The sequence below is a fragment of the Canis lupus genome, chromosome 18, assembly GCF_048164855.1.
Source record: "Canis lupus baileyi chromosome 18, mCanLup2.hap1, whole genome shotgun sequence".
Classification (NCBI taxonomy): domain Eukaryota; kingdom Metazoa; phylum Chordata; class Mammalia; order Carnivora; family Canidae; genus Canis; species Canis lupus.
In genome coordinates, this window is record NC_132855.1 from 47,978,059 (window position 1) to 47,999,488 (window position 21,430).

The 21,430-nt window shown below is 37.6% G+C and overlaps 1 protein-coding gene across 2 annotated transcripts in view; it reads right to left on the minus strand.

Annotated features, from left to right (window-relative positions):
• GRM3 (glutamate metabotropic receptor 3) overlaps positions 1-21,430 on the minus strand; it is a 209,478-nt gene that overhangs the window by 27,666 nt on the left and 160,382 nt on the right. The gene's annotated exons all lie outside the window — the stretch shown is intronic.

Below are 21,430 nucleotides of genomic sequence, written 5' to 3' on the forward strand. Positions count from 1 at the left end.
AAGAGTTTGGCTTTTGTTTTTATTTGTTTTGGTTTTTTAGATTCCATATATAAGTGAAATCATATGGTATTTGTCTTTCTCTTTCTGACTTATTTCACTTAGCATAATACTTCTGAGGTCCATCCATGTTGTTGCAAATGGCAAAATCTCATTTCTTTTTTTACAGCTGAGTATATTCCATTGTATATGTCTATAGCACATCTTCCTTATCCATTCATCTCTCCGTGGACACTTGGGTTGCTTCCATATATAGACTACTATAAATAATTCTGCAGTAAACATAGGAGTTCATATGTCTTTTTTGAGTTAGTGATTTTGTTTCTCTGGGTAAATATCCAAGTAGTGGAATTAGTGGATCATATAGTGTATCTATTTGTAATTTTTGAGGAACTTCCATAATGTTTTCCACAGTGGCAGCATATGTTATGCCTTTAAACAGTTCAGATGATTCAGAAGGGAAAAAATGGAAGCCCACTTATAATCCTTTAACCCTAATCTTTTCATGTCTTGGGGTATATTCATACTTTCTATAGCATGCTTCTATTCACATAAACAAACACATGTGACCTGGTTATCTTGAAGGCACCAACAGTATATAGAAGTTATGTGACAATGAATTAAAGTTTGTTTCTGACTGTACAGTGTCAGGAACCCTATCTCTGTCTCACAGTTTGCTGTGAAGATTCAAGAGCAGCAGCTCTCCAAGCATCTGTGTTTCCTCTCTTCCAGCTGTTTGTTTCTCTTGCCAATGTCTGCTGCCACTTTGATCACCCATTTTTATGCTACTTGCTTCAGTCTACTGTGTGCTTACTATTTCACACTGTCAATCTTTATGCTTTCATTGGATGTAGAAGAAGAATGTTGCTAATATCTACTGATGCATACACAGACTCTACAAGTCTGTGTTGGTAAACAGACCCAAAATTGTTCAATGGCTCAAACACAATGTAAGTTTCCTTCTCCTTCATGAGGCCATCTAAGGTCTGGGTTTGTGGTGTCTGTCTTCACATGGGGCTTTGGGAACCCAAGTTCCTTCTGTCTTGAGGCTGTGCCAATTTATAGGGTCTCCTCATCCATATCCATCCAGCGGAAAGAGAGAATGTGAAGGTGTACCTGCTTCCTAGAAGGGTAAGTCTGGAAGTGTCACATGTTTCCATTCGCGTCTCGTTCAGTAGAAATTAGTTCCAGGGCCACACCCAATGTCAAGAGGGGCCAAGAAATGTAGCTTAACTAATGTGCCCAGCTACAACCCTACTGCAGAATGAGAAAATGGAATTAGAGGGCATGTGTTCTTACCCTGCAGGTATTTTCTATCTTTGCTGCCTTCTCCCTGAACTCCCTTCCACCTTCTCTGGGGCTCATGTTGTTCCAGCCAGTGGGAAAACAAACAAGATGCTTTATGACAGAGAAGAGTCCCTCATTGAGTTACTTGGATCCTTGGTGAAAGAAAACTTCACAACTTACCAAGTAGCCCTCTCCTGCTTTAGACTCTTAGGTGCCCCTGGAGGCCTGGGTTGGGTGGTTTTACAATCATGTTTCAGACCACATATGAGGTCTGTTAGCAAGTATAGTCCAATATGTCAAATTTAGTCCTCACTTACAATTTATTTCTCAATGATTTTATTATCTCACTTGCAATTCAACTGTTTTGGTTTTTGGTGGGGGTTTTGTTTGCTTGGTTTTAGGTTTCAGGTTTTTTGTTTTTGTTTTTTTGCATTTCAACTTTACTAACTAATCTTTGTCTAGCTTTCTGCCACATTCCACAACCCCATCACAAATGTCTGTGTGTGTCTGTATTCTAGTTGTGGAATGGCTTTGTGCTCATAGTGAGGCAGTAGATGAAGGCACAGTTTGGGATAGATGGTTTATATGTGATTCTCATCTCTGTCTTTTAATAGTTGTATGTCTTTAGCCAAATTAACCTTTCTGATTTTGTTTTTCAATCTGCATATTATAAATAAAAATTATTAAAATGATCATTTTTCCACTTGGTTTTAGCACTTGCCAGATATAAAACTGTATTATAATTAACTCTATGTTATTTGTTTTTTCTCTTGATCTCTTTCCACAGTGGTACAATCTTTTTCCATTGATATAGCTTTAGACTATGCTTTAATATCTGTTGGGACAAGTGAAAATAGGAGTTGAAACACTTATTACCATATTTTTAGGAGTAGGAATCAGTATCAGAATTCTTATATTACATAAAACTAACCCTGTTTAGGCTGTGCTTATAAAAATTCACTAAATTTTTAGGGATTCCTTTCACATGTTACTTTCTATAGCATAATAGAGAATACCTATTATGTATCATGTGACTTCACAAATAAGTGAAATGTTGAATATTTTAACATATTTCACATCAAGTTTAACAACCTCAGATGTGTTATTCAGTTGTTTACTCTTAACTATGCAATGAATCTCCACCAATGGTCAGTTGAAGTTAGACTATTCTGGAAAAGATTTGTAAAAGGAATATGTTTTACATTCTTAATTTAAATTAATCATTTTCACAAATATTTTTAAGTTTCTTAAACTAATATATTCAATAGATGATAAAAATGATTGCCTTGTGTATTCTGAGCTGGAAAGGGTTACTGATAAGACTACTGGCCTGTGAGCTAACAGTATAAACACTAGAGATATAAAACATTCCTTTTACAAATCTTTTCTGGAAATGATCTAATATCTCAACTGCATATCGGGGGAGACTGTTTGCTGAGGTGATGTTAACAGAATTAATAACACATCTGAGATTCTTGCATTTGATATAAAATGTGTTAAAATATTCAAGATTTCACTTATTTGTGATACATGAAAGGAGTCTCTAAAATTTTTAATGATTTGTTAAGCATAAAGAAACTGAGTTTGATGTTAACATAAGAATTCTGATAGTGACTACTCCTGAGACTATAGTAGTAATGTTTCAATTCTCATGTTTTTTCTTAATTGTTGGAAAATGTTGACCATTAATACATTTTTAAAAGATTGTAAATAAGGACTTCAGCTCCTGCTTTTACAGAATGTTGCTGATTATTTTTCATGAGGCTATTTTAAAGCAGAGGGGCAGAATATATTTAGACTTTCATCAGGTTTTTCCTTCCTACCTTTTTATTTTGAAAAATTTCAAACCTATAGAAATGGTAAAAGAAAAGTTTGATGGATACCACAGTCCTGGGATGACCTAGAATTAACTAGTAATTAATATTTTGTCATATTTGTTTTATTGGTCTCTTTTTTACAAATATACTTACTATTAAAATTATGAAAAAATAAAATAGCTATTCTGAAGTTGTTTATAGAGCAGGAGCTGGCAAACTGTAGCCCATGGGCTAAATTCTGCTGCTTACCTATTTTGTAAATAAAGTTTTATTAGAACATAACCATGCTCGTTTTTTAACATATTATCTATGGCTGCTTTCCCACTACACCAGCAGAGATGAGCTATTTCACTAGAGATTGTATGGCCCCCAAATATTTACTATATGATACATTCCATCAAAGCCACATAAACTTTTTTTTTTAAGTTTTTTAATTTATTTATTCATGAGAGGCACATAGAGAGAGGCAGAGACATAGGCAGAGGGAAAAGCAGGCTCCTTATAGGGAGCCAATGTGGGACTTTATCCTCGGACCAGGGATCAGGCCCTGAGCCAAAGGCAGATGCTCAACTACTTACTGAACCACCCAGGCGTCCCAAAACCACATAAACTTTTTTCCATAAAAGGTTGGCACATTCTACCTCAAAATATACAGAGCAAAACGAACCCATACTCAGCATTGGGAGCACAGAATTTGGTAGTAAAGTTAAATATTTGTGTATCTGTTACCCAGAAATCACATTCTTACACATGTACCCTAGAGAAATTCTTGCACATGTGTACCAGAAACATGTAGATGAATGTTACTAGCACTGTGTATAAGAAAAACACAAGTAGAAACAACTTCAATTTCCAACAGCCCCCCAAAAATATTTTGTGTATTATTCACAATATCTATTGTGAATATTGTTGTGAAATAAAACTAACAACAGCTATGGAAAAGAAGATGGATGTATTTTAGAAACATTGTGTGAGAAGACTATATGGTTCTACTTTCATAAACTTCTGAGATGAACAAAACTAAGCCTACCATTTGGGGATGCATACAGAAGTGATAAACTTTTAAGAAAAAGCGAAAGAATGGTAAGAATGAGAGATTCAGGATAATACATATTGAGTGAGAAGGAGCTATGGAGAAGGATGGCCTGGGAAGAGCACAGAGGTGGTTACCAATTTGTAATCTTCTGTTTCTTGTCCAGATGAAGTGTTTCTCATGAATGATTATTTTATTGTTGTACTTCATAAGTTAAACTAAGTATATTCTTTGTATGATTTAGCATTTCATAATAAAAATATTTAAAAATTAAAATGTGAGAATATACTATTCCAGACACAAATAAAGTGTATTAATTAATCTTGTCATTCTAGGGGACTAATTTTGCAAGTATTTATGTCTCCTGATTATCACATTTAGGGACTGAGTATTTAGTTATAGTCAGCTGCTCCTGTTTATGTAACGACTTACTAGATTTGCTAAGACATATTAAAATATATAAATAACTTACATATACAAATTAGAATCAGGAAAAAAAAAACCACTGCATTTAAATGGCATCCATTTAAAAAACTCGGTACATTTAACAAAATATGTGAAGGTGCAACTCACCTGAGATCCATTTTGGATCTAACCTCAAGAACTGTTAGATAATAAATTTATGTTGCTTTAAGTGACTATATTTGTGGTCATTTGTTCCAAAGGCAGTAAAAACTAATACACTCATTAATACTATTTTGCATTTGTACACGTATTCTATTACAGAGGCTCTAGAGAAGCCTCACTACACTGCTGGTGAGTAGGTAAATTGGTGTCCCTCCAATGGAGGGAAACTTGACATAGATTTTCAAAATTATGAATGCATGTAACTTCTGACTCATCATCTCCAATTTCTGGAATGTATCCTACAGACATACCTGCATATGTGTCAGATGATGTTTTCACAATGTGTTTATTTCAGAATTGTTTACAACAGAAGAATACTGGAAATTGTCAATAATTTAAAATTAAATACTATATAGCTATGAAAAGAAACAAGGAATCATTCTGTGTGCCACATGTTATGGAAATATAAAAAATTTTTAAATGACAACATTAGATTTAAAAAAGCAGCACACATAAATGATGACATTTAATATGCTTTTATTTAGATGGAAAAATAGAAGATTTTATTCTTTTTTTTTAAACTACGTGCATAGAGGAACGTCAGAAGGATACTTAAGAAAGTGGTTACCAATGGGCAAGAAATTGGAAAAGTGCAAGTGCATGACAAAGATGGGACGAAAATTTTTATTCAATTCTTTCATATACTTTTTGCATTTTGAGGCATATGAATGTGTTACATATCCAAAATATAATAGAAAAAGGAAAACATAAGTTAACAATCAGTTTTACATTTGAGTAAACTTCTAACCTGAGAGAGACTGAGACAGCCAGAAAAAAGAAACCTTGGGAGTACACAGAAACAGCACAAGTAGCAAGAGGCAAATGCTATAAAGTACTAACATGCTTGGAGAGACAAAGAGAAGGCACTGCATCCATGAGTTAGGTGCAGTATATTCTTAAAAAGGAACCATCAGAGAACAGGCATGAGATTCTGGAAAAAAAATAGCGGAACTAGAAATTCAACATAAGGATGGAAAGATATATTTGAGAAAACTCAAAGTTTGACAAAAATGCTGAGAAGGAAAGCAGAAAAGCAGGAAAGCTAGAGAATACTCGGTGGGATTTCAACAATCAACGAGAGTTCCAGAAAGAGAAAGAGAAAATAGATGGAGAACATTATCACAAGAGTCAAAGCGAATGACTATGGAGAATGGATATGGCTGGAAAAAGAGAGAAGCAAGAATTATTCTTTCTCATAAGCTAGTTGAATTCATGTAAGAATTATGTACATGGTTTTTTTTTAATAAACTATAAAGTTAAGAAAGCATGAAGAATAATGGAGCAAGGTCAGGTACAACAGCTTGCAAAATAACTTATGGAAATGATATTCTGTAAATATTGTAACAAGCGCTTGATAAGAGGATGGTGAACAAATAGTACTTTTGGTGAATTTTTGTTTTTTAATACCAGTTTACCTTTCACTAGATTTGTTTTGGTAAACAGGTAGCAAAGTATGGTCTAGTGTCTAAATCACTTGAATACATAAAATACATGAAAGTGCTTCAAATAAATGTATTATGAATTCTAAACAAAGAGCCACTGTCAGTGGAAGTGTCCTGAGCGTTAGTTTGGAATAAAGGGTTGTAGTGTCTATACGCCAGTGACAAAGACTGAAAGGGAAATGTAGAAGAAAAAGAACCATGTCTGTCAGATATTCCACCAGAGAGAATAATTCTGTTTCTGAGGTTATTCTGAACATGACTGGCCTGGGTAGTGTGTGGGCAGGTAGGAAAAGCAGGCTCTTTCTCAGGTGCGGCTGGAGTCACTTCAATGACTGAGCAGCTGGAAGCTCTAGGGTATTGATCTCATTGCTTTCCCGACACATTCATAGTTGCCTCTAAGTCAAATGGCTCACCTGGGAAATAAAATCCAGCGAACCAGAATCATGGAGATCAGTTGTACGGTTCTTTGGAGTGAGGAGACTCTTGGGAGTTTTCTATTTCTAGAGTTGAATCTCACCAAGGGAGCAAACATCATTAGAAATCCGTTCGTTGTTGCAAGAGCATGAAAGAACCCAAATGAGAGGAGGGAAAAAGAGCTGGAAGGATGGCAGGATCCTTTTTCAGAAAGATTTATAACTTCCAAAGTCTAATTTCAAGTCCTTTCACTATCTCAATCCTCAAAATCAGTTCCCAACTTTTCAGAAGGAGCCTGACGTGGCCTGAAGTCTGGAGAATGTCTTCTCAGTTCAGTTATGATCCAATTAGTTCTGACCCCAGTTTTTAATGGATTTATTTGAGAAGCTTAGTGCCAAGGTGACCAGCTCTCCTAAGGCCCATTTGGTAGAGAGGAGGCAAGCCCATGCCTTAAAAATATCATAGGTCAATGGCGGGAGACAATTAAATCCGTTCTTTATTTTTTTCTCTCAGACAGAAGTCCAATTAAGGTAAGACAATAATGTGGCTCTAACAGGCTTCCAGTAATGTACTGCCACGGCCTGCGTTCACATTCATAAATACTAACAGAGATTACAAGAGCTACTAACAGCAGCATGGCTCCGATCTTACATTTTACAGCCAGGCAATCACTGAGGTTTCGGTGAACAACTTGATGAACTGGAATAAACACATAAGTGAGAAGGCAGAAAATGGCATCTCTCTTGAAAGACCTTGTTGGAGGTCAAGAAGTAATGAAATAAAAATTCTTTGGCTAAGAGCAAACAATCGTTTACAAACATCATGCCGCAGGAAGGTAGCGAGGCCTAAGAGGGAATCCAAGGGGCTCTCAGTAATGAATTTGCCTAGCAATTAGGAACAAATTGCAGATGCATTTCTCATGATTATTTATCAACAGAACCTTGCTGCTGGGGCAAAGCACCACCTAGATGTCTAAGGTGATCAGTGTCACATATGAAAAGTACTTAGTAGGTACTTATAGTACACAGTGCACAGTGAAAGTGAGTGTCCAAGAAAAACTACTGAAAGAGCATCGTTTTTGTTTTTGTTTTTGTTTTTGTTTTTTTGGTGGTGGGTATTAGGACTTTTGAAAAGGACTCTTACGTTCTCCTGAAAAGTTAGTATGGCTAATGCGTCTAATGCTTTATTACATTTTAGCCTTGTTTCCCTACCTCTGTTCCATGTATTATTGCTGAAGTTTTCAGCCCTTAAGACAGCTCAGCAAAGACCAATCTACTCTTACACTAAGAACAAAGAGTGGGGAGTGAAGTCATAATGAATGAAAATCAGTGAGATTTGAATCCCTTTCTCTCCCAATTCAGAGATCAGGCTCAGTGTTGGCCTTTGCTTATTTGGTTTATTTCAGCTGGAAATCTCACAGTGGTCACTGAATCTTTGGTTTGGGATCCTCTTAAATGTGAGCTAGGGCTGTTACCCATTGTTTTCTAGTCCCCTTCCATCCATTCCTGCCTTCCTAATACATGATCTGCTGCTTTTCTCACCAACCATGTGACTTTCTAAAACTTTTTAGACTTTCTAAAACTTTTAATTGAACTGTATATAGAGAAAAACTGCAAAAATAAGTGAATCATGGCAATGTGAACATATATAAGTAATATCACACTCTTAAGAAATAGAGCATTACCAGTCTTTTCATTCCTATTCCTTCTCCCCAAAGGTTGCCACCATTGTACCTTTGAGTACAAAAACACATCAATGTCTTTGCCATACCAGAGACCTAAACATCAAATTAGGGAAATGGGCCTTTGTGCTTTTATTTTGATGGCTTACTATATTACTTTGCCAGCCAGGTTAAAAACCACGTGTCCAGGTTCCCAGTTAGGGATGATTTTGCCCTCAGAAAATATTTGGCAATGTCTGGAGACACTTTTCGTTATCATGACTCAGGGCTGGGGCTGCTGCTGGCCCCAGAAGGCAGAGGCTTTGGGTGGAGCTAATTAGTCTACAGTGTACAGGACACCTGCATGACCAAAAGTTATCCAGTCATAAATGTCAACACTACCAAGATTGAGAAATACTCAAGGGTAATATTTTTGGATTTCTAGAGATAATCTGATAATGTGTAGCTTCTTTATAAATTGAAAATCCCCATGCCAGGTTGATTCTTTATGGTGTTACGATACTGAGTTCACTTTCACCTGAATTTTTTTTTTTTTCTTCTCCCTACAGACAGTTCCAGCTTACATGCTCCCTTCAATTCTCTTTCAGAGTCCTATTCTTTTCACATAGAATGATAGCTGGACTGAACCTGTTGCCATGTTATCCCCACCTCTACCATAGACCCCATTTCATATGGATCTCTATGGTTTTCCTTTTATGCCCTTTGAAAAACTAGTCAATCCATCTGGATGTCTCCTGGCTGTCAATCCCCTCCTAGGAAAGAAGCCATTTCTTGCATATAAATGGGGGAGGGGGGTAGGTGTCACTACCTTTTTGGAGCAGACTCACAACAAGAATAGGTGTTAGTAGAGAAAACTAAGTAGGGTCTCTACGGGATTTTTTCCCCATTTAATGTGATGTCCTCAGTGCAAACCAAAGCACCTGAGAACCCCAGGACTTTGCAACACTCATCAGAGGTTTTCAATTTTGTGAAAAGAAATTGTGAATTCTGAGGACAGATTTAATCTGTCCTCATGTTTTTTAATGTGACTACATCAAGTAGTAGAGCATAGATTTCTTAAAACAAGAAAAAATAAACAGGAAAAAAAAAAGGCCTGCCCCCAAAGTTGGATAGAAGTACATATCCACCCATGACTTTTAAAAAGAGAAGGCATCTGTTCCCTGTTGTTTTGCCCTGCATCACTCCTCCTCTGCAATGCCACAGATCTGAATGCAGTAGAATTCAGTGCAATGTGATAGGGACAGAGGGTGAAAATGGGTGAGAAAATCCCATTCAGAGAAGTTCTAGTAAGTCAGCAGTACCAACTATAAAAATAAGTCTGCTTGAAAAATGGTAGCAGAGCTAATATTCTGAAGAACATAGTCACAGTAAGAATGCTTAATAAAATGAACTTTCCATTTTAAGCAAACAATATACCACTCTATATAAAACCCAGGATAGCAGAAATTTTATTCTTCAAGAATGAACTTTCCAAAGATAAGCTCAGAAACTTAGCACAAGGTAACTGAAGTATCTGTGGGGGAAGCAAATTAATTTCTATTCTCCTGCTTTATGCATGCACGGACATGTGCTTGAATTTCTGTGTTGTATCTATCATGTAAAGAGAATACAAGGGAAAATAAATGACTTCTCCTCCCAGCATGCCAACTCTATAGTTGGCCTGTCATGTGTTCCCTAAGCCACTGTAGCATAGCATATATAGCCTGGTCTGTTTTTCACAGACAGGGGCTGAATTTTTGAACTACAAGATTTTAAATGACCTTGTCAGATCATCAAGCACATCTATATACTGTTAACAAAATTCCAAACTCACATCTTCCTGAAAGGGTTCTGGTTCCACTGGAAATAATTAAGGTGGCAAATTTGAAAGTAGTAACTTAAAATTTTTCTCTTCAATTTGTGCCATAATTTCTATTTTGAATTATTGTAAAAATAAGGATGCTAAAGGTATCATAAACCTGGTTATTTTGTTCCTTCCTAGAAAATATTCCTAGAGAATGACCAACCTCAGAAATCATTTTAGCTCATACAAATCTTATTGCCATTTCTCCAATTACATTAAATTCATAAGGTAGATAAAATTAACTGGGTGATAGATAAACATAGCCCTTTAAACATAGCAATCACATATATATCAGATATAACTATATGTAATACATACTTATATAACATATAGATATGTTTATTATATATCTTAATATATTATATATAACATATATAATTGTTATGCTTAAGGGATGTATTAGTATTCTATCACCAACTTTATTATACAATCATATATATATATTTCTTGCTTAAATTCCGAAATTTCCCATATGGTATTTTTTACCAGAAAATCAGGAGATAGGGCATCATTAACATTCAGAACTTTACCCAAAGTCATCCTCGAAATCGCTGGAGAAAATTATGGTGTTTTCATATCAGCATCCAAGCAGGTGTGCAACATGAAGTAGACAAAAGAACGCTGGGGATCTTCTACTTCCTCTTTCTCTTCCTTTTTTTTTCCAGCATACCTTCTTGTTCCCCAATACCCAAGCTTCCCATGTAGCCCTAAGCAAAACCAATCCCCAACAAATTCCAGAAACTGGATACTGATTGATCATTGCTTTTATCCCAATTCTGGTTCTCCATACAATATGCACAATATGAACAGCGCCTCCAGTGATGTCTGGAGCGCTATATAATAGGAAGCCATTATTATTCCTGTGGACTGTTGTAATAGCCTCCTAGCTGATTTTCTGTACCTGGTCTCTTCCTCTTTGTTTTCCTGATTCTTCTTAAAATGTCCTAAGGCACCACAACCACCAGTGACCTGTCACCCCACTGTGTGGAGCCCTCAATGCCCTTCCTGTTGCATCTAGCAAAACTGACTGAATTTTTGTTGTTGTTGTTCTTTTTAGGATGAAAATAAATGTTCTAAGAAAAAAAAAATCTGTGATCAAATAAACTGGATTAACAAAGCTAACCAGGTTTCATTCCTGAATGTAGCGTTTAGCTCTTAGAGCATCTAATTTGTGAATCTGCTTTGAGAATCATCCAGAAATTGATTAGCTGTATAGGCTTTCCCTAAGTTTTGGACTACCACATCTTAGTTGAATGTGCTTACTAAAGGAGTCTACCCTCTTGGGTACTGGTGTGTCTTGGAACCATACCCAACAGAACTGAGCTTCACCGAGGACTCCCGGGTCCTGCACAATCGGGTCCACCCCACCCCTCATCATCCCTCTTGTGCTGTCCCTTCAGATCCACAAGGAACCCTTGCTGCCTGCTTCTCCTTCGCCCATATGCACCCAGCCCCTTTCCACCTGTAGAGCTTCACTCAGATCATCACCGTGCTTCGTAGGCACTTTCTTCCCTGGAATGCCTGTGAAAGCATCCGTGCTCCTTAGAGCTGGCACAAGCATTACATCTCCTGCCCTTCACTGCAACCTGGCTGAAAACCCCATTCCTCTCTGTGATCTCATGTATAACGTTCCTTTTCTTTGGAGCTTACCACCTGTCTCTCACATAATATTTTTTTCTGTATCTCTCTCCCATTTTTCTATTTTATTATCATTAAGTTGTGAGCCTCTCAAAGGCAGAAACTAGACTTTATTGTCTTTCACACAGGAGTGGTGAACTGGGATCTCTAGGCTACATTCAGCCTGAGAAATATGTTTTATTTGTCCTCCACCGTATTTCCAAAAATATCTGAATTAGTGTCTTTTATTAAAACATTGAGATAAAAATTTAGATTTATTTCTCAAAACTCAGGAAAACATGGTGACCCTGGGCCTTTGCTGAATAATAGACATGGCTGGCAGGAGTTCCAGGCTACCTGCTCCCTCCTACCACTGACCAGCTCACTGATGATGGACTCACCTTTCCACCCCAGTGACCAGATCTACTACAGAATAGGTTCTTGAAAAACAGGTGTTTTTTTTTTTTTAAAGATTTTATTTATTTATTCATGATAGTCACACAAAGAGAGAGAGAGGCAGAGACACAGGCAGAGGGAGAAGCAGGCTCCATGCAGGGAGCCCGACGTGGGATTCGATCCCGGGTCTCCAGGATCACGCCCTGGGCCAAAGGCAGGCGCCAAACCGCTGCGCCACCCAGGGATCCCGAAAAACAGGTGTTTTAAGCTAAGTGTAATTATCTCACAAATATCGAGGGCCAGGCAGAAAAAAAAATCCACTCATTAGAAAGAAAATTACAGATTTTTAAATTTGATGTTCTTTTTCAAAATGAGCAGAGAGAGAATGAATTAAGGAGGTGTGCTGGTGGAAAATGCAAATAAATAAGAGATGCTTGGCCATAAATGAACTCTCTGGGGTCCTAGAGCCCATGTGTGCACCTCCAGCAGAGTATGTTTCACCCTCAATAAGTTGCTTACTTGCTCTGAGAGCTTCATCTGGGCTGGGCTGTGCCATGCATCATTCTTCCCTGGAATCTAACTGACACTGCTTGCATTGGAATCTCTCTCATTACTCACTGGTCACTTCACTAATGTGTGTTTCGGCAACTCATAGGATTCCTAGGAGCACTATATGGAGAATGCTTGGCACAATGTCCAGCACACAAAGGATACTCCATGACTCTTGGCTTGATTAAGACAGCACCCTCCAGTAGGGAGTTGATAAGTGTTTGTTGAATGAATGAATGCATGAATGAATGAATCCATTATGTAACCACTGTGTGGTCAGCCAGCTGGCTGTTAGCCTCAGTTAAATGGATTAGGTCTGTTTAAAGAATCATCACAGGAATCTCAGCACATACACACATGTACAAAGCTAAAGGCAGCGAAGAATTGTTGGACTTGGTCATTAGGACATAATGTTGGCTGTGGAAATGAGGAAGAAATAGCCTCTGACTTGTTGGCATGTTTAGATATGTTTTTGCTGTAGGGTGGGCCCTGGGGGATGTTGAGGGGTGGAAAGAGACTAGAAGGCTGAAAGCATTTGCTTTGGAGAGTCTGTTCTGGTTTATAGAAGTGGGGGCCTGCTTTCCTTCCTGGTTCTTTTCTCTCAGAGAACCTATAAGATTTTTAATGACGGGCATTTTGTCTTCCTAATTGTTGTAACCTTGGTACCTAGTACTTAACAAATGCGTGCTGGGGGAATAGTTAAAGGAATCAGAAAAGGAATGAATAATATGAGGCAGAAAGCAAGGATCAGCTGATAGGTAGACAGAATTTGTATGTAAACACATAAGGTAAGAGTATATTATTGCATGGAGCAGTAAGTATAGCAATACCACTCTGAAGGGACCTGGTATATCTGGGGCTAACACTTCAAGGCTTTCATGTGAAAACTGAAAAGTGATTGTCTGCTTGTGGAAAGTACTCAAAGCATACTTCCTGCTGAATTTACTTGGAGAAATCCAACTTAAGGTATTCATTTCTGTTATCTATATTAAAATAATGATGCTGAGACAAGATAATACCTTCTCATGTCTCCACCTGAGCACCAGGATTGAGATCCTGCTGGAAGTCAGGTGGACCCTATCACGCTGCACATACAGGTTTGTCTTTTCCATCCATGACAAGCTCTTTCTAGGCAAAATCATTAGACGTTTGAGTTTTGACCTCTCAGCCTTCTTATCCACAACATTTATGCCCTTCTCCTATGTTATGAGTCAGACACCTCTCCACACCAAAACTTACCCAGGTTGTGATTATCTGTTGTGGGGATTGGGGTATACGTTTATGTCACTATAAGAGTTTGTTCACAGGTTTATTTGGTAAAACTCTCCAATTGTATTGTGGAAAGCAAATGCTTTGTTCTAGTTACTGGAATTGAATATGGTCATCTGGGAACAGATCATTGATGGAAGGGTGGGAATAATTAAGTCCAGCAGAGAATCTTTCTCATCTTCAGGTTCACCTGGAACTGGGCAGAGATTATCATTACATATCAACCTTCTATTCCCATTTTATTTGGATTTCAGAGTACATTCCGTGGAGTTCCCATTTTATTTGGATTTCAGAGTACATTCCGTGGAGTGTGGAATGGGCAGGGTTTTTCCTTTTTTTTTTATTGCCTTTGTTTTGTTTTTTTTCTATTTTCACCTTAGTGAGTGCTTTCCACTTCAGAACTAATGAAAGATAACTTTGGAAGGAGATGGAGATGGTGTGTGACTTTGGCATTCATGGGTTAGAGCATTATACATTGTGGATCAAAGGCCTCTGAGTAATTGCACTACAGAAATCGGGTTTTGAGGCGAGTCCTTCTTTGGTTGCTGATCATAGCCATTGCGCTGTGTCTGCACCCCTAGGCCTGCTGAGCAGCATGGCATTAGCTTCAATTCAGCCTCTCCATCCCTGATTGTTGCTGCTACAATGGTCAGTTTTCGATACTTTTTCTTCAAACAGCTTCAAAATTGTCCCTGGAGCATTTCTTTTGTTGGCTTTAGGGTGTGTGACTGTCTTTCTTGAATGTGCTATGTGGTAACTCATTTGAAACACAAGCAATAACATTTTTAAGGTAGCAATTGGAATGAATATAAAGTCCCTTTTTCAAAGCTTCTCTTGATAATGTATGATTTGAGAAGGAAGAAATTTGCAAGAACTTTGTTGCAAGACTAAAGGGGAAAGGTGAAAAACTGATTTTTTTCCCCTTAGATTTACTCCTTCCCACACATGCATAAAGACATACAAACAATGACAGCTATTACTTTCGTTTGAATTTTCATCGTATGAATTCAGAAAATGGCACAGGCATCTCTAGCTGTGATAATTGCGGTGTAAAGTGAAGTGTTCTTTATAGTGGAGGAGTTAGAGCTGTATGAGCGAGCACTGCAGGGATACACTTCACACTTGGACACATCTTACAAGTGAGGAGGTCCAGGACAGGTGTTTCAGGTCACTGTGTGATAGCTGGGGGGCAGCGTAAGCCTTCTCTACCCGATGCCTGTCAGAGGTCTGGTCAACGAGATAGGGATTTGGTGGCCGAAGAGAAGCTTATGATTCACAGTGTACATCTGCCTGCCTAGGAAGTTGACCCACATTATACAGCACTGCTGGATCAGAACTTCCTCTTTTATTGCTAATCGTTGTAATTAGTTTCTGGACTTTTAGGTGCTGCTGGGAAGTGATGAAGGCTGCAGGCATCTGCTGGATATTGAACCATTTAGCATATATGCACCTTCTTTTACTGAATAATAAATAGCCTTGTTCTAGTCCACTGGATTCCTTCTCAACACTTCCTTCTTATAATCATATAAAGAAGGAATCCTAAACTGTATTTATGACCACTCCTGCACATGCATCCATTTGAGTAGTGCTTTGTACCCAGCTTTGTGCTTTACATACATCATCTCATTTTAATTTAACCTGATAAAATGAGTCCTTAGTGACATTTGGCAGATGAAGGGATTGAGCATGAAAGAAGTTGAGTCATGTGACTACTACATAAAAGTCTCAGAACAAACCCAGATGTTCATGACTCTCGCACTTGTGTTTCTAACTATGGCCTATCCTATCCTACTCTGATTCTTGGGTGCCCCAATATAATTTACATATCTGTTCATGGTGCTTCCATAAGCACTGCGTTTATCTGTCATAGTCATTTTTACGTAATGTTTTGGTTGTCTTGAAAGCAGAAACTATGTCTTATTCATTCTCGATATTTAGCACAGTAAGAGGCACACAGTAAGCATTTCAGGGGTGACCTGTGGGGCTGGTCTTTGAGGCTAAATAGATGAACACATTCATGGTATGATTTGAGGATTTCTATAAGTGGGTCATTTGAGAAAGAATTATTATTAATTATTATTATTATTATTATTTTTTGCTGTCACCATAGAAAGCAGTGATCCAGACTTGAAGGAATGCCCTGATCTACAATACGAGATGATGCCTAAGGAGACAGGCTTATGGTACATGTATATGTGAATGAAGTGGATGGTCTACTTCAGCAGATCCAAATTCCCCTTCTGGATCTAGGCTGCATACCAATAGTTCCTTTTGTGGTATTGGTGTCTTGGATAAATTTAGCATTATTGCTTTGAGTATCTCATTTACTGATAATTTTTGAGACCATGTTTGTGAGTCCTAATTATGAATGATTTAAAAATTGTCATCTTTTTATTAGGGTGAAGAAGGAGGTTGAGAAACCTTAGAAGGCCTCATATTCTCTTCATTTCCCTGATTCACACATATTAGTTCTCTTACTTTCAATAGCAATTCCACAAGGTAAGTTCCATTATTATTCCATTTTCTAAAGTAGCTAAGAAAGACTATGTTGTGCTTCCGGAGATTTTTCAGCCTGGGAAATGATTTCCCAGACCTTAGCTGACAAACACCCTTTGTCCCACAATTCCTTCTCCATAATGCAGCAGGAACAATCTTCCTTAAATTACATTTGCTAGGTCATCTCTTGATTAAACCTTTCGGTGGGCTTTTGTTTTCATGAAAAACTCTTTAGCAGAAGACTTGATTGTTTTTGACAATGTGATTCTTTTACTTCCCTAACAACTGCTTACCTACTACTCTCTTCTCCTTCCTTCTCCCCAACACTTGTACCCACCACTCCTGTTCCCAGACCATCCTTTTCAAGCTCTATGTTCCATGAATACCAAACAATTTTCCATTCCCTAAAAGTTCCATGCTATTTGCCTATGTTCCTTTGCATGTGTCATACCCTTTGCCAGGGTTCCTCTTTACTAATTCTTATTTATGTCTCAAGACATGTATAATTTTTTGCTGAACTCCTAAAATTAGAATGAGTGACACTCCTTTGTATCTTTTTAGTATTTAGTTCTAACCTCAACTCATTCATTTATCTAGCATCACCAACATGCTCATGATCCCTGTCTCCATGAAGGTTATTCTAGTGGGCTACAAACAAACAAAGTAAATTTAAATAGTGCTAAGTGCCGTGACAAAAACTAAAAAAAGGTAATGGTATAGAGAACAAATCACAGCAGTTGAGAAGATTCTTCAGATAGAGTGACTGAGGCAGACTTCTTTTAGGAAGTATGATTTTAGCTGAGCTTTACAATAAGAAGAAGCCAAGCATTCAAGGTCCTGGAGGAAGAATATTCTACATTGAAGGAGCAGATAAGTATCTAAGGTTGGAACATGCTTGGGATGGTTGATGGACAGAGAAAAAGCCACGGTGCTTCATGCATAGAGAATAAGAGGAAAGTGGTGCAAGATATAAAGTTGGAGCGGCAAGCAAGGGACTGCATCCTAGTAGGGTCATATGGACTCTGGTAATGTGTTTAGACTTTATTCTATCATTCATGAAAGGTGTTCAAAGAATATTATGATTAGAATTATACTTAACAGCTCACTCTGATTGCTATGTGGAAAAGAACTCTAAGAGCATAATAATGAAGATAAGGAAAACCATTAAGTTAGTGTTTCAGGAAAAGAAGCAAGAGATGAAGGTGAATAGCTTGGAAGAGGAGTACATATGGTAAGAAATGGTCAGAGTTAGGATATATCTTTTGAAGTGGTGCTCATGAACATTGGAAGTGAAGAAAAGAGAGCCCATCTTTGATCAATTACAGATTTTTAGTTAAATGGATGGATAATGGTGCCATTAACTGAGAACGATAGGTAAAGGAACAGGTGGGTTTTTTTCTGGAGATCGAGGAGTGAAAGGAGAAGTGAAAAGAAAGAGCTTTGAAATGGATAGGTTAAACTTGAGATTATTTTAGATATCCAAGATTAGATGTCACTGAAATCATTAAATACATAAATCTAGATACCCACGGAGAGATCAGGAATAGAGAAAAGACATTTGTCAATCACCATTGCATGGCTGATGTTCCATATTAGGGACTTGATCAGATAACTACAAAAAGAGGATTGGTAGGATGGGGCCCTGGAGCACCCCAACATTTAGAATTTGTACACAGGAGGAGGAAGAGGAGAGAAGCATGCTAAGGAGACTGAGAAAGAAGGGCCAGTGAGCAAGGAGAAAGAGGGTGTGGAATAGTGGAAGTCAGAGAATAGTGTTGTAAATGGGAATAGAAGCCATAGAAGCCTAAAGAGGAAGGGACAATGAAGTGAATGGTCCATCACTGCATTATAATCACCTCTTCATTCCCACATATTCTCCAACAGATTTTATTTTTATTTATTTTTATTTTTATTTTTTATTTTTTTTTTCCAACAGATTTTAAATTCCTAACAGTATAGATTGACATTTTTCCTGCTTCAGTGCATAGGTCCAGGACCTAACACATAGTAGGTGGTTCATAAGTATGTTCTGAAGGGATAAATGAATACCGAAGCCTAATAAGATGACAGCTGAACCCTGATGAGGCTTAGCAAATTCGGGAAATATCTGCACTGACCTTTGGCCTAAACAGTATTTAGAATATTCTGTAATAGTTAACATTAAAAGCAATTGGAAACAGGACTCAAATAGTGTATTGAAAAATATTCATTGAAAAATGATGGACAGCATGATAGAGTACGCTATACAGGAGGGAGCCGAAAAGAATGAACTGTATTTTGAGCTAATTTTATATTCATAAATAAGATTGGAATCGTAGTTCTGCTTTGATTCACCTCATTGAAAGTGAAAGGGGAGAACTGAGTGTTTCCCCACAGGAAATCTAAAACTGAATATAGCATAGATAGTAATGGCCTTATTGCTTCACTTTCAATAATGTATCATTTTATAATTTAATAACAATCGTAGGGAGATACATTAGAAGGGACACATAAAGCATTTAGGGTTTCTTGGAGAATGCTATTCATAATTTAAAAATTATTGTGATAATTGTTGGATAATGAGGAAGCTCATAAGTCATATCTGACCTACATCTTGATAAGCTTCTTTTTCTCTGAGCTCTACCTGTATTTTTAAATTGGACAAAAGAATAAGATTTTGTTTTTCTTTCTGTTTTACTGTTCTCAAACACCTGTTTTTCCCACTGAGAACTTCTTCATCCTATTTCTAAATATTGGAGTACCTCAGGATTCTGTTCTGTGTAATTTTCTCTCTCTATATGTTTTCCCTAAGTAATTTTACCTATTTTCTGTCAGTTTAAATATGCCAATGATTCCCAAATTTCTCTAATTAAGAAAAGGGCTCTGAAAAACAGGTGATCAAATCCTACTGCTTACCAAGCTGCATTTTCTTGAAAGTAGGAATAGATGTCTGTTTCATTCATCAGTGAGTTGAAATGTGGCTCGACACTTAGTAAGCTTCAAGAAACGTTTGTCGAAAAGCCATAATCAGGACGTGATGGGGCGGCATACTGTTCTTGGTCTGCCCGGTTAATTACTAACAGCTTCCCTCTTTGCTAGAATGCCCATCCGCCAAATCCTGCTTCTCATTCAATGCTCCATTCAAACACTGCCTTCTGCATGAAATGGTGTATCTTCTCAGCTACACCTGACTTAACTCTCTTCTACATACTCCTAAAACTTTAACCTTTTATGTTTAAGTCGGGGTATAACTGACATAACATTATATTAGTTTCAGGTGTACAACATAATGATTCCATATTTGTGTGTACAGCACCATGATCATCACAATAAATCCAGTTAGCACCCATATCTGACCTTTTTCTGGTAGTTAGCCATGGATGGATTAATGCACGAATAATAAAATGGAATAATGTCAATGCTGAACATATTCGTGATAAAAACCCGAGTCTTTCTCTTCCTGCCTCAGTCTGGGATCTTTATATACATTGGATCATTTCAACCCTTTCTTTTTGTTCTTCTCTAACATGAATTGGCAGGTGGTATAGACTGAAAAGGGGCTTCTGTTTGTGAGGAGACTTGACTACCTATGAATTAGAAAGACATTTTATCTTGATTTGCCCAGGACTGTCCTGGTCTGTGCACGTTGTTCTGATATAATTATTTATAGAGCTCCCTTTCACTCTGAGCAGTGCCTGTGGAGAATGATAAGTCGATGTTCACTTAACTTCTGAGGGTGTAGAAAAGCTCAGTCCTTGACAAATTTCAAAGTACTTTGTGTTCAGAAAAAAAAAAAATAGAGAGAGAGAGAGAGAAAACAGTAATATGGAATTGTGTAATAATTTCTGCAGAATCTACGTTTGCATATGATGGTGGAAACTTGGCTGTCCTTATTTCCTTTTGCATAAGGAGGGGTGTTTATTTCCTTGGGATCAATTTTGCTTACCATTAACTATAACGTTACACTTGGATAGGGAACATTGCTTAAAACCAAACAGAACAACCAAAGGTTATCTCTTATGGGGTGTTTAAAAAACATCGTCACAGGAGGCCATTGGCATTTGGATGTAGCTTAGAGAGGTGGCATAGCTGACTTCCCATATACATCTCAGCTTGCTAATTGGTTTTGTCCTCATGAAATTTCTAAAGCGTTTCCCTAATACGAAGGCAAGCTTCTAAAAGTATATACATATTCTGTCCAGCAGATGGCGTGTTTGCAGCAAATTGCTCTTTTCTCCATTGTTCCCCACCCCCACCCCTAAGAACCTAACTACCAGGTTTCTGCCAGAACCTGCCCTATTCAAGGTGACATATGATGCTGTTAAAATAAAATATAAAGGTTAGAGAAAGATCAGTAATAAGTCCTAAATTGAACATAGATTTCAAAAAACCACCTGTAAAAGAGTCTAGAAATTAATAGTCCATAATACGATGAAAAACCCCAGCTGACATCAAAGGAACCTCTTGCCTTCTTTTTAAAGAATTCTGTTTAATGCATAATTCACTGAGCCCATGAAACATTCTGGGAAACTTTTGGATGGATATCAGCCTTTTAATTCAAAATTATGCACTCTGGGAAATGGCTGGCACTGAAGGTGGCAAGCCTACTAGGTAATTTACACCAGCAATCAAATTGCAATTACAAAGGAGATTAAAACGTGACTTTAAAACAGCCTAACTCCACACTCAGGGCTACTAGCTGTTTGGTAAACATCGCAAGGGAGTCTGTAATTAAAAATTCCCACCCTCTTCAGCTTTCTTAGGGTGACAACATGAAATCTGAAGGGAAAGGGGAGAAAGGAAAGCTTCATTTTAAGTAGTCCTGGGAGGGTGTCTTCTATCTTCAAGAGGGTGCATTTCTTCTGAATGCATTCCATCCGCTACTAGTTGTTTTTGAAGTTGATGTTACCCTTGTTTTTTTAAGAATAACTTGAAAGTTTTTCAAATCTGGAGGCTGAATATAGAGGGGGTGAGAACATTCAG